General features: G+C 28.4%; 1 pseudogene; it reads left to right on the forward strand.

The window, feature by feature from the left end:
• The first annotated feature begins 5,478 nt into the window (after positions 1-5,478).
• Positions 5,479-6,102, forward strand: LOC120167607 (annotated as a pseudogene).
• Positions 6,103-13,585: the final 7,483 nt, after the last annotated feature.

Consider the following 13,585-nt stretch of genomic DNA (forward strand, 5'->3'; position numbering starts at 1 on the left):
GATTTCAATGCAGTTAAGTTACACGTCGGAGGGGATCTTGTCAGAAAATGGGCGAGATTCGAGATGGGATGTAATTCACGACTCTGATTTTTTTCCATTCTATTTAATGTTGATCCAACGGCTGATATTATCTTTTGGAGGTATCCTGGAGTTGTGGAGCCCACATTTTGGGTTTTGTTGGTGGGGTCTATTTCATGATTGAATTCGTATATCTAATGGATGAATTTAACTACTTTATTACTACACAGAACTGATTGGGCGATTTTCTCAAAAAAATCAATTTTTTTTATTATATATTTATCTGTCATACATCATTCTAAATATTTTTTTTTGATTTAATATTTTTTTTAGATATAAACCCTAAATTCATACATCATACTTTACGTTGATGTGGTGCTACGTGGTGTAAGGCGCGAGTCATGAATCGCGTCTTACGACATGTGTAAATATTAGATGTTAATTTCGTAATTTTTTTAAAAATTGTGCTTAATATATAAGTAATTTTTATTATGGTGATTTTTGTGTAAAAACATCAACTTTTTTAATTTATATTGTGTCTTTCTGGATATTAAATCGAAAAATATATTTAAAAGATAAATAGATAACGAAAAATTGATTTTTTTTTTTGAGAAATTTGCCTCAATTTAAACTCTAGACGTCACAAATATTTATGGAAAGTTTTTATTCTAAAAAAATTCATACAAAATTCCACATTGAGATTGATTGGAATGCTTGGTTAAGAGATAATTTTTTTTTTTTGAGTTTGAGCATTGAGTATATAAAAATAGGAGCATTTATTATAAAATAATTAAAAGTCTTTTAATAAATTATATCTTATATTTACTTTATATTTACAAAAAAAACTTAGTTTTATAATAATGACATAATTTTAAATTATCTGAAATTAATATTATTAAATGTATTTGTTGGATGTGAATAAAATTATTTAATGCGTGCTTTAATTTTTATATATTTATTGGATAAAATACACAAATGGTCCCTCGATTATAGGTATTGTTTTATTGAGTTTTTTAACAATTGAAAGTTATAAAATGAGTTCCTGACTATGAGACATTATTTTATTAAATCTTTCTATTATTAAAGTTATAAAATTGAGAAAATAACTCAAAGTTATTTAGTGTTTTTCAATCCTCACAATAGGGATTGAGTCATCGCTTCAGCCATTGGCTATGGAGAAATTAGCTAAGTACAATCTACTTAACATCTTTAAAAATAAAAAAAAAACAAAGAAAAACTTTGAAAAAGAAAAAAAAAACTTTTATAAAACCATAGGAAAGAAGAATATTCTGAATGTGTTTTTAAGCTTACACTGAGACGGTATTTATAGTATTCAAAGATCCTAAAAACAAGAAAAATATAATTTCTAAAATAAATAAGAAATAAATCCTAAAGATAATTCTTAAATTATAAAATCCTGAAAACATGAACAATATAAAAGACAACACTTAAAATTTAAACTAAAATCTTCAGATATATTTGTCCTCACCTTCCATAAGGTGTTGATTAGATCTTCTAGTAAACTGCTGCTGATTGGACCATATAAAAACTGCCACGTCAGACAGTGTCATGCCCAGAGTCGTATCCATGTTTACAGTCGTGACCAAATAAAAAAAATGAAGAATGCGCATTTTTTACTACTTATTATGAAAAGTAAGATTTTGCACGAAAATAAGCATAATACAATAAAATCAACAAGAATAAATCCACAAGATCGAAGAATTAACGCGAAAATATTAACAATTTAGAACACTCGTTTGGACCCCGAAACTCCATTGTTGGAGATGGAAGTTTGCGTTGGAAACCACTGCTGAGGCACTCGAACAGTTCTGTAATGGAAGGAAAACAAGAAGAAAATTCTGGTTTTGTTGAGGAAGAGTTAAAAGGGTCAATTGATGATCCTTTTGTGGAAGAAAGTGAAAGCTACGAAGCAGAAGAAGTAGAAGAATTAATGGAAGAAAATCAAGTGTTAAGCACTGAAGAGCTGAACAACGGCACTGGAGATCTTTTTTTTTTCTTGTTAATTTGATGGGTAATCAAAATTCAAGATCGAACTTCCACGAATCTAATCAACCAATTAAAACAAGCCTAATAATACAAGATGACAGAGAATTAAAAATATGGAAGGAGATACTCTCAAGCCACTGTTTTTCTTATTTATGGTTGTTGTCACAATATAAATAGAGATTTGATATACAAAATATAACCCAAATAGTTCTAAGATTATATTTTTATCGTATCTCATTGAACAAATTAACATTAAGTTCAGACGACTACTAATTTTTTAATGAAAAATATGAATTTGGAACAAATGAAAGTCGAACGACTATTTATAACTTTTAATAATAAAAGATTCAATAAAATAATGTCTCATAGTCAGAAGATCATTTTATAACTTTCAATTGTTAAAAAACTCAATAAAACAATATCTTATAGTCGATGGACCATTTGTGTACTTTATCAAAGAAAAATATATAAAAATTAAAGCATGCATTAAATAATTTATTCGCATCCAACAAATACATTTAAATAATATTAATTTCAGATAATTTAAATATTATGTCGTTATTATAAAACTAAGTTTCTTTTTTTTATAAATAAAGTAAATATAAGATATTATTTATTAAAATACTTTTAATTATTTTATAATAAATGCTCTACTTTTTATACTCAATGCTCAAACTCAAAAATAATAATAACGTATCTCTTCACCAAGCATTCCAATCAGTCTCAATGTGGAATTTTGTATGAATTTTTTTAGAATAAAAACTTTCCATAAAATTGTGACGACTAGAGGGTCTAAATTATGGTGATGAGGAAAGCTCCCACAACTTGGAGCTACTTGTGATACAAGTAATCTTAATAATCGATGTTTAACCTCTAATAACGAAAACGATTCCTCAATAACATTTAAATACTCGTCACTTATATAAAAATAAAATCCGAATCATAAACTAACTCGATTTAAACGCACACGTTTATCACCCTACTCTTATATACCAAAAATAAATCTCCGATAAATGCTTTAAAGAATTGGAATGGATCACTCCACCCCAGTTATATGGTAAAATATTTAACGATTAAATATAAAAAAAAGGTTGAAAAATAGAACTCCCGTTTACATATATGATTAGAGGGTTTGAAGGCAGAAATTCTTTATGTAATTTTAATATGCTCGAAACTATTTGCTTTCGGTCCCTCGAAATATGTTTATGAACAGTGGGTCACTTAACTACTGATCTCCCATGGTTTAATATGGAAATATTAAATTTATTTTGGTCATGTGCACACTCAATCTGTCTTGAATCTTGATAATACCAGTATTATAAGACTTTTTAAGTATTGACTAAATTATGTCAACTTTGGTTGGGATATTTCCTTTTCCATTCCAAGTAATTTATAGAATAACGTAGAATATGCATTAACCATTAAATAAAGAGGGGCATTGTGAATGTGGTCGATATGTACCTTCCATACAATGAATCTGATGGAATTGCATGGCATTGCCAACTCTAATCTTCATAATTTTATAGAACTTTTAACTAATAAATGTTTCACTAGTTTAATTGTTGTCGATGTGTTCTATATTTGTTGATTAAGTCAACACACTTGTAACTATTTAGGGTAAATTAAACCAAAAATCACTCAATTCTTATAAGATAAACATGATTCACCGATTTCAAAACATTACAAACGAGTCATCAATTAATATATTGTTAGAAACATATCAGTGAACTGTTAAATATTAGAAGACTTTCTTACGTTAAATATTTTATTCATTAAAGAAGTACATTTCATGTAGTTACAAATTAGTTCACGATTAAATGATTGTAACAGCCAAGTCACTGATTAGTTTATTGTAACAATTATGTCATGTGTGTTACTACGTCCCATCACATTCAGTGATCGATGCCCCAAATTTCATCATTAGTGTCACCTTGATCTCCTTTTTCCATTCATTGGATTATATTCCCAAGAATCTCTCTCAAAAGTCATAAGATCACTCAAAAACTTTAAGACATTTAAATCTCAATCTTAACTATATACTATCAGATTACATCCATCTTAGGATATATCTTCCTCTCGCCAATGAAAGCCTCTCCACAAATTCGGAACATTGAATGAAACCCCCAATCTTTGAGAAACTCAAAATCCAAAACGAATTTCTTTTTTTTCTTCCTTTTAATGGTTGACTTTTTAAAATTTGATGATCAATTTGTAATCTTAATAACTTGAGTGACCATTTATAGTCTTACGACTAATTGGATAACATGCGATGAATATATCAAATAAGAAAATCATTAAAATATTTTTGACATCACCGTCTAGTATCCGTTTCATTTTTAATAATGACTCGTTTATAACTTTTTAAATATATCAAGGATGAGAAAAGCCTTTAAAATTAAAAAAATAAATTAAGTTTTTAATTTTTTAAACTTAATTAAGTCCTTTATTACAATAAATTAATCAGTTAAGTCATCGAACAAAAAGTTTGCATCAATTATTTTCTTTGATCGGTTTTTATAATTATTCTTAACAGTTTAGGGTTAGTACTACCACTGTTGCACAGTGTGCTATCACATGACATTTTCAGATTTTTTTAATTTTTAATTTAGAAATTATTTTAAAATTTTAAAAAGTTTTCAAAAATATTTAAAATTCTATTACACATCATAAAATTCTTTTAGTTTTAGATAAATTTAAGATCGTTGGATTAATGAAAATAGACGATTGATATTAACAATAATAAATATAAAAATAATATAAAAAATAACATCCAAGCATTAGTTGTTTACTTAGAACCCTCCATGTGCTGTCATTCATGTGCTTTGATTTATAAATGATGTTATTCGTAATTATTTAGTACACTTCGACAGTGCGGAGGTGTAGGAAAAGTTGGGTGTTTGATGAGGTTATCCATACCTAGAGATTATTACGTCAAAATCCCAGCCCTAAAGTTTCAGAAATACTCGGATCTACAAGTTGACTTTGATCAAGAGTTACTTTGAATATTCAAGCAATTTGTTTCCAATCACATTCCACTGAAATCTTCACAATATTCGTTACCCGCTGTTAAACAGCTGATGATGATTAAGATACTAATTGACTTTTGCATTGCAGTTAACTCAAGATTAAGCTTACATGCAAAAGGTTGGCATAGAGAGGTTTGATTGGATTGCTCTCTTTGAACCCATAATTGTGGATCATCACTATCTTAATTCTTAAACTTCCATTAATGCTCACATAATATTATTTTACTTATGAGATCTCATGGCATTATTTAAAGAGTTGGTAATGATAGTTGTTATTTTGCAGTAATCAAAGTACTTCTCTCAAGCAACATTCTTTTTGGAAGGGAATATGAAGGTGAGTTATTTATTAAAGAAACAATTTATCATCATTTATCGTTTTTGAACTAAAATGTTGGGAAATCTGATTGTTTAATTTTTTGTTTCAAATATGCAGCAAAAGATAGTTATAAAAGTGTCGATGCATTGCAGAAAATGCCGAAAAAAGGCATTACAGGTAGCTGCTGTTGCATATGGTATGTAATCTTGTCAAATCAAGTGACATTATTGGGCAGAATTAATTCTGGAAAATTTGATGGGATAATGTAGAGGGAAAAATGGTTGCGTTAGTTCAAAATAGAGTTAAATGAATAGTGGATAGGAAACGTTTGGATTATTTGATATTTTTGAAAAGACAATACATCTTCTAGGTTGCAATGCTGTTAAAGTTGATGTTCGCACTACATGCAGCCTATTGAATACGTCGTATCTTCTTGACATATTCTCAAAAATCAAACCACATATACTATTCATTTCACCTTAATTGACTCATGATTTTTTTCCACCGCATCATCTAATAAAGTTCATCAAAACAATGAAAACATAATTAATAGATGTGATGGATTGGCAGGGGTGACATCGGTGGCAATACATGGACCAGAAAGGATAGCTGATGATAATGGGTGATGGAGTTGATGCGGCATGCTTGACCAAGGCATTGAGGAAGAAGCTTTGTCATGCAAGCATTGAGATAGTTGAGGAAGTGAAAGATCCCAAACCAGACAATCACCGATAATAATATGTAAACCAGCCCAAGTTGAATATTACAGGGTGTGCCTGATCCAACTCCAGCTCCTTGTACTATCATGTGAAACTAAAATCACACCATTGTCTCCAATAAAGTCATGTTAGCACCTGTAACTCCAACTATTGGCCTGCTTTTTCAGTCATTTTTAACCTCCTTTTGACAATACCATTAGCTCATTGCCTATGTTGCTGTTGCTACAATATGTACGCAGGGACGAAGTTCGGATCAATTATTAAAAAAAATATCTATCTAGTATTTAGATTTAAGAATCAGGGAATAAATATCTTATTTATATTTAAATTTACTATGACCTAAAATGTTATTTTACCAAAAAAAAGAGGGTCACGGCCCTTACGAAATATATAAATTTAAAATGTTATTTTACAAGGAGAAGGGTAAATTTAAAATATATAAATGGATAGTAGAATTTTTCTTTTAACCCCATTATCATATGAAAGGATACTAATCAATTTTCTTATATATAGGGTAACCGCAAAAACAGCAAGCACGTGGAGATAGGAGAGATTGCATATATTTAATGGATAGTAGAATTTTTCTACAACGAGAAGGGTAAATTTAAAATATACAATGGATAGTAGAATTTTTCTTTTAACCCCATTATCATATGAAAGGATACTAATCAATTTTCTTTATGGGTTGCGTGGATAAATGCTTATGTTCTTAAGGACAAAGATTTATGGCAAATGAAGCTGGTCCAAGTCTGTTGAAGTTTCAGAAAAATCCTTAAGCTTCGAACCGAAGCTCATCCTATTCTGCAGAATGGAGCTATAATGGGAACTGTGTTTATGTAATGATACATTGGAAAATCGTAACCATCTGTTCTTTGAATGTCGGATTGCCACTCAGCTACGGGAGCAAACTTTTCTCCTTAATGGGATTAACAAGACATTTTTCTTGGAAGACATGATCACTTGGGCGAGCAACTCTTGGAAAGGGAAATCTTTATTAATCACTATTCTCAAACTTGCTTGGAGCGCCTCCATCTACGTTTTGTTGGAGGAATGCAACCGAAGAATTTTCAAAGGATGTTCTCGAAACATTGAAGAATTACTTAGCAGCATCAAAGATTATGTAGGTATTAAACTTAGGGGGAAAATATTAATAGGCTTGACTATGTTAACTCCAATCTTTGTATTGCTTGGGGTATTGACTAATTCCGATCATTTTTTTTTGTATTTAGCCTGTATATTCTTCTTGTTTTATGGGATCGGTGATTTTTTTGTAGCAAAACGTTGCTTCTTGGGTAATAAAATCGAATTATCCAAAAAAAAGTCTATATTAGTTTATAGTTTTAAGTAGGTTCAAATCATATTTATTTAATTATTCAAAATTTAAATAAATATTGTTAAATTGTTATATTATTTATGATTATTTTTAATTATTTAAAATTTTGAAAAAATACAGTTTAAAATTATTTGTATTTATTTAATTATTAAATTTAAATATACATTTAATTTTATAATATTTATGAAATAAATAAAAATTTATATTAAAAATTATTTCAATAATTTCAAGAATAGAATATTAATTTTAATTTGAAATTTTTAATTGATTTTTAATTGATTAATTAAATATAAATGATGATTTAAAATCGTTATTTAATTATTTCTTATTTTTAAATAAAATGAGATTATTTAAATTTAATTTAATATTTATATAAGTTAAATAACAATTTTAGTATTTATTAAATTAATTCTTAATCTAATTTAGTGGTTAAATATTTAAATATTTTTGTGAGATGTCCTTTCGAATCATAGATCTAATAAATTTCTTTTATTTTATAGTTGTAGTTTAATATAAATTAAATATATACTTTTGGAATTTAAGACCAATCATTTCCCTAGCCTAGATGGTTCAACACTTCAACGTTTGATTTACCACTTTATTAGTTGTCTAAAATTAATTAAATAATAGTATAAATAATTATTTAAAAAATAAAAAATTACCACGTCAAGTGTGCCGTTAATTTTTAAAGAGAGACTAAATTGAAACAAAAATTAAACGTTAAGTACGATTATTACCACGTCAAGTGTGCCGTTAATTTTTTAAAGACGAGATACTAAATTGAAACAAAAATTAAACGTTAAGTACGATTTTAAAATAATTGGAAGTCCAGGTGCTAAATCGGATCAAACGTGAAAGTTTAGGTATTAACCGCGTAGTTTACCCTTTAAATTTTAGATTTAAAAATAAATAAATATCTTATTTGATTAAAAAAATAAATCAGGAGGGATAAATATCTATTAAATATTTAGATTTAAAAATAAATATCAGGAGGGATATTAAGTATTTGAAAAAAAATCTATTAAGAATAAATATATATTAAGTATTTGATCAAACGTGAAAAAAATAAATATCTATTAAGTATTTAGATTTAAAAATCAGGAGATCATCTTCGTTTCTGCAGTATTCGATTGGATTAATTGATTAATCGATCAGATACGGTGATTAATTGATTAATTAAAAAAATCAGGATAAATAAATATCTTATTTGATTATTACTCGGATCTACAAGTTGACTTTGATCAAGAGTTTCTTTGAATCTTCAAGCAATTTGTTTCCAATCACTTTCCACTGAAATCTTCACAATATTCGTTACCCGTTGTTAAACAGCTGATGATGATTAAGATACTGATTGACTTTTGCATGCAGAGTTAACTCAAGATTAAGCTTACACTTCAAAAGGTTGGCGTAAGAAGGTTTGACTGGGTTGCACTTTACATGAAAATAATTAAACCCATTCATTATCTTATGATTTGCTTGGAAAAAACCACCTTTGAAGCGGATTGAAGGCAGAGAAAAGCCGTATAGTCAAGCCGGGGTGAGTCAACTTTTATAAATAACAGGCAAAGCACCGATGTGGCGGTGGCGGTGGTGGAGTTGTGTTCACACTGTGTACAAGGAATAGGAGGAAGGGAACGAGGGGAAGACACAGGGCAAATGTAGGATTCCATGACAGGGAGAACGAATATATAAATTTTAAGTAGGAAAAAACTTATAAAATTTATGGATGCGAAAATATATTTTTAATAAAAAAAATACAAAGAAAGTGTCTAAAATATATAGGAATTTAAAATTTTAGGGGGTAAGGTGACCACCTCCACCCGTTCTCAGTGATGGAGCCAGAACTAAATATTAGATTATTTTTAAAAATATACAGATTTAATAGGTATTTAAACTCAAAATTCAGCACAAACCAAGTGATTTTAGTGACTAAGGGATTATTGTTATCCTTAAGGTCTTGAGTTCGAGCATTGCATATATAGGGGTATGAGCGTTCATTGTCAAATAGTTGAGTCTTTGTACAAATATTACATTGTATTTATTTTAGGTTTATAAAAAAAACTCAAAATTCATAAGATAACACCTAATTTGTCTAATATTTAAACTTACAATGACCTAAATTGTTATTAGACCAAAAGTTTTAAGAACACGGGTATTCTTCTTTAGTTGTATCCTTACTTGATTAAATATTTAATAAATTCTTATATTTTTAATTTAAATATTTATTTTTACATGAACCAGAATATTATTAGACCAAAATTATATTGAATATATAAATTTTAACAGGATTTAGGACCCTTTAGACCCTCACTAAGCTCATTCCCTTCCCGTCTCCTCTAGGTTCATCCCTAAAGACAAAAGAGAGAGAAAATATGAGAGGAGGAGGAGACGATGCACAAGGGAGGATTTTTTTTTAAAAAATAATATTTAAAAAAAGTAAAATTTGTTAAGTGAAAGCGTCACGTTTATATTTTTAAAAAAATTTTAGGAAATATAAACATGACATTTGTCACTTAACGAGTTCTTTTTAACAGTAGACACCTAAAAGTGTAACGAAAAAAATATTAGACACATCTTTTTAACGAAAAAATTTTAGACACCAAAGTTAATTTTAACTATAGTTTAGACACTATTTTTAAATTTTTAAATTAAGCCCAAATAAATTATTTGTACTTTAAATTTATGTTAAAATCAATTATACTAATTATTTTATGAAAAAAAAATAATTATAATATAAAATATTATAAAAATATATTTATAACATAATAATAAAGAAATTCAAATTCAAATTAATTTAACATGCACATTTGAAACTCAGTTGGTAGAGCACAAGACTTTTAACCTTGTGGTTGTGAGATCGGGTCCCACTAAGGGTAATTCATAACGGAGGTCTTTTACGGAAGGTGTTCTCAACCTGGCGTTGAGGGCAGCCTACTACTCTACATCCCCTTATCTCATTACATATGGAAATAGGATCAGCTAATTTAAAGCTCAACAACATTGATTTTCCTTTCCTACATATTTAAAAAATAATTGTATCACAAAAGTTGAAGGGTCATTGATCTCAGGGCTAACAAAAGTTTCAAGAGTAATTTAACAAAAGGTGTTTAATATATGATTATTTTTTTAGTTTAGTGCTTAATGTTTTTTTCGTTTTAGTTTGGTGCCTAACATTTCATTTTGTTACTCAAAATTGGTCAAACCGTGACAAACTGTTAGTTTTCTCCATTAAGTGACACATGTCATAATCTCGTAATTTTGAAATTTATTTTTAAGAAAATATTATTATATTTATAAAAAACCTTATTTCTTTTAAATTACAAAAAAAACTCAAAATCCCCAAATCATAACACTAACCCCTGTCGCCACTCTTTCCGGCAACGATCACCACCGTCTACGTAGTCTTTGTCATCATCCTAGTTATAAGTCATTAGTTGTCGTCGATTGGCTGTCGAAATCGCTTGGAATTATTATTTTCATCTTAGTGTTTGCGGGGTATAAAACGTCGATTTGATGTCAATCGCCATTGATCAGTCACGATTTCATAGGAGTTTTAGTCACCGGGGGAGGTGTGGTCGGGTAGAGCTTCGTCGACGGCAAAAGGGTTGCGATCAGCGTGGTTTTAGGGGTTGAAATGAAGATTTTTAAAGTTTTGGGATCATTTTGAAATTTATGTGTTTTCTTTTTTTTTAATATATAATTTTATTTTTAAATTTTATATAAAATTTTTAAAATTATCATATTGTGGCATGTATCACTTAACGGTGAAAATTAACGATCTGTCACAACTTGACCCATTTTGAGTAACGGAATGAAATGTTAGGCATCAAACTGGAACGAAATAAATGTTAGACACTAAACTGGAAAAACGAGCATAGATTGGACACCTTTTATATATTTAAGCCATATATCAGTTTCGGTATATCTAATATAATAAAATTATAAATATTTTTATAATACCATAATAAAAAAATGCCAATAAATATTATAGATATAACCGACGTAGGGGTGCAAATGAACAAAATGTTCGATGAATTGCTCATATAATGTTCATTTATTAAGCTAAATAAATGAGAATGAACAAAAAATTTATGTTCATTTAATAAACGAACAAACATGAACAGAGATACGTTCAGTTCATTTATGTTCACAAACAAGCTCGTTTATCGACTCGTTCGTTTATGTTTATGAACAACCTCGTTTATTATTTTTTTACATTTTAAATATTGGTGAATATAGGAACTAAATTAACCACATGATTAAATTTAAAGATTAAATTATGAAGTTTAAGGAGTTTAAGCATTAGTAGTGTAATTTCATCATTTTTAGCTTCCAAATGAACATGTTTGTGAGCGTTAAATAAACATGTTTGCGAACATTAAACGAACATATTCGTTAAAGCAAAATAAACGAACACAAACACCTTCAAAAATAAATAAACAAACACAAACTGAACATGAATACCTTTAAAAATAAGCAAACGAACACGAACACAATGCTGCAGAGAATATCCAAGCAACCAATTCTAACAAAACGGTAGAGAATGTTTAAGAATTACGCGAGAGAACTAGAGAGAGAAGGGCTCCACGTGTATTAATAGATTTTGTCCTTATTTAGAATTCTGTTATTAGCATTTTCCTTGCTAAAAGATAATAGTTTGTACAGAAATGGGCATGAAAACACTGAATATTGCTCTCTTTCTTGAATCTATCGTATTTTCTTCTATCTCCCTCTACTATTCTAATCTCTTGTTTACCATACGTAACACATGAAATGTATGCGGATGAAACAGTCCCGCTTCGACCCACTCCATTATTACCCTTTATATATATATAGAGAGAGAGGATAAATACAATGTGTTATCTGTTTAAAGACTTCCAACTCTTTTATAATGAACACTCATACTTTGATATACTCAAAGTTGAGACTTTAAGTAATAATAATAAATCTATTAATCACTAATAGAAGTGCACAAAAAATCCGAATATCCGATTTTACGCAAAAAAATATCTGAAACCGGATTTGAGAAAAACCAGGTTTTTTTAACCGGATCGGATATTTTTAAACCAGATAGTATAACAAGTTTGGGAAAAAATTGAATGACCGGATTTTTTACCGGATTAAAAACCGGTTTTAAAAAACTTTTTTATCCGGAAAAAAAACCGGTATGAGATTTAAAAAATTGGATGACCGTATTTTTTATCGGATTAAAAACCGATTTTTTCAAACCGAAACCGGTTACATCATCCGGCCCTCCAAACCAATTATGATCCGAATCGATTTTTTTATAAACCGATTTTTTAACTTGGTGAAAAAACCACCGATCCGGATCGGATAAAGATCGAATTTAAATCCGACTATATGCATCTCTAATCACTAAGATAACTTAGTTTGTACTCTATTATTAACCTTGAACGCTTAACTAAGAAACATCCTAAACTTTAAAAAAAAAAAAAAAAAAAAAGTTGTACGTGTACCAAAAAGAAAATTTTGTGAAAAACCTGTGGAAATTCTAAAAATCATTCTGTTTCTGGTTCAGGATAGAGCATAAAAGCAGGATTTAAATGTATTGTTTTATAGAAAATCAATTTAAGAAATGGATCAAACTCTTACTTTAAAATACAATTAATATCATTATAAAGATTATTTTATATTTTTATATAAAAATTTAATTAACCGATTAAAGACCAGTAGTTGAGATATTAACACAAAACTAGTAAATTTATGTAAAAATCTTCTACTACACCTATGATTACCTATTGATGTAATTTTGATAAATATAGATAAAATGTTTTTGTTTATCTATATTGTAAGAAATTCTTATTAAAACCAACTTAATTAGATTTTTATTTTTCATTCAACAGTCTGGAGCAGTAAGCGAATAATCTAGATAAATAAATAATGATTAAATATGATAAAGAGGGTTTAACAGAAGAAGAGTATTATTAAAAAACTAAAGAATTTTTTTAAAAGGAAAAAAGAATCCCAATATAAAATCGACGTGGATGGATTTGCATATTTCAGTTGAATTTATATTTTTATAAATATAAAATTTATGACAGAAATAGAAAAAATAAACAAATTTACCTTGCCTCGGATACCATTTATGAGTTGTTGATCTGGATTCAAGTAACTACAATCACAAACACATTTATCAGAGCAAATT

The sequence above is a fragment of the Hibiscus syriacus genome, unplaced genomic scaffold (genome assembly GCF_006381635.1).
Source record: "Hibiscus syriacus cultivar Baekdansim isolate YM2019G1 unplaced genomic scaffold, ASM638163v2 tig00111689_pilon, whole genome shotgun sequence".
Lineage (NCBI taxonomy): Eukaryota > Viridiplantae > Streptophyta > Magnoliopsida > Malvales > Malvaceae > Hibiscus > Hibiscus syriacus.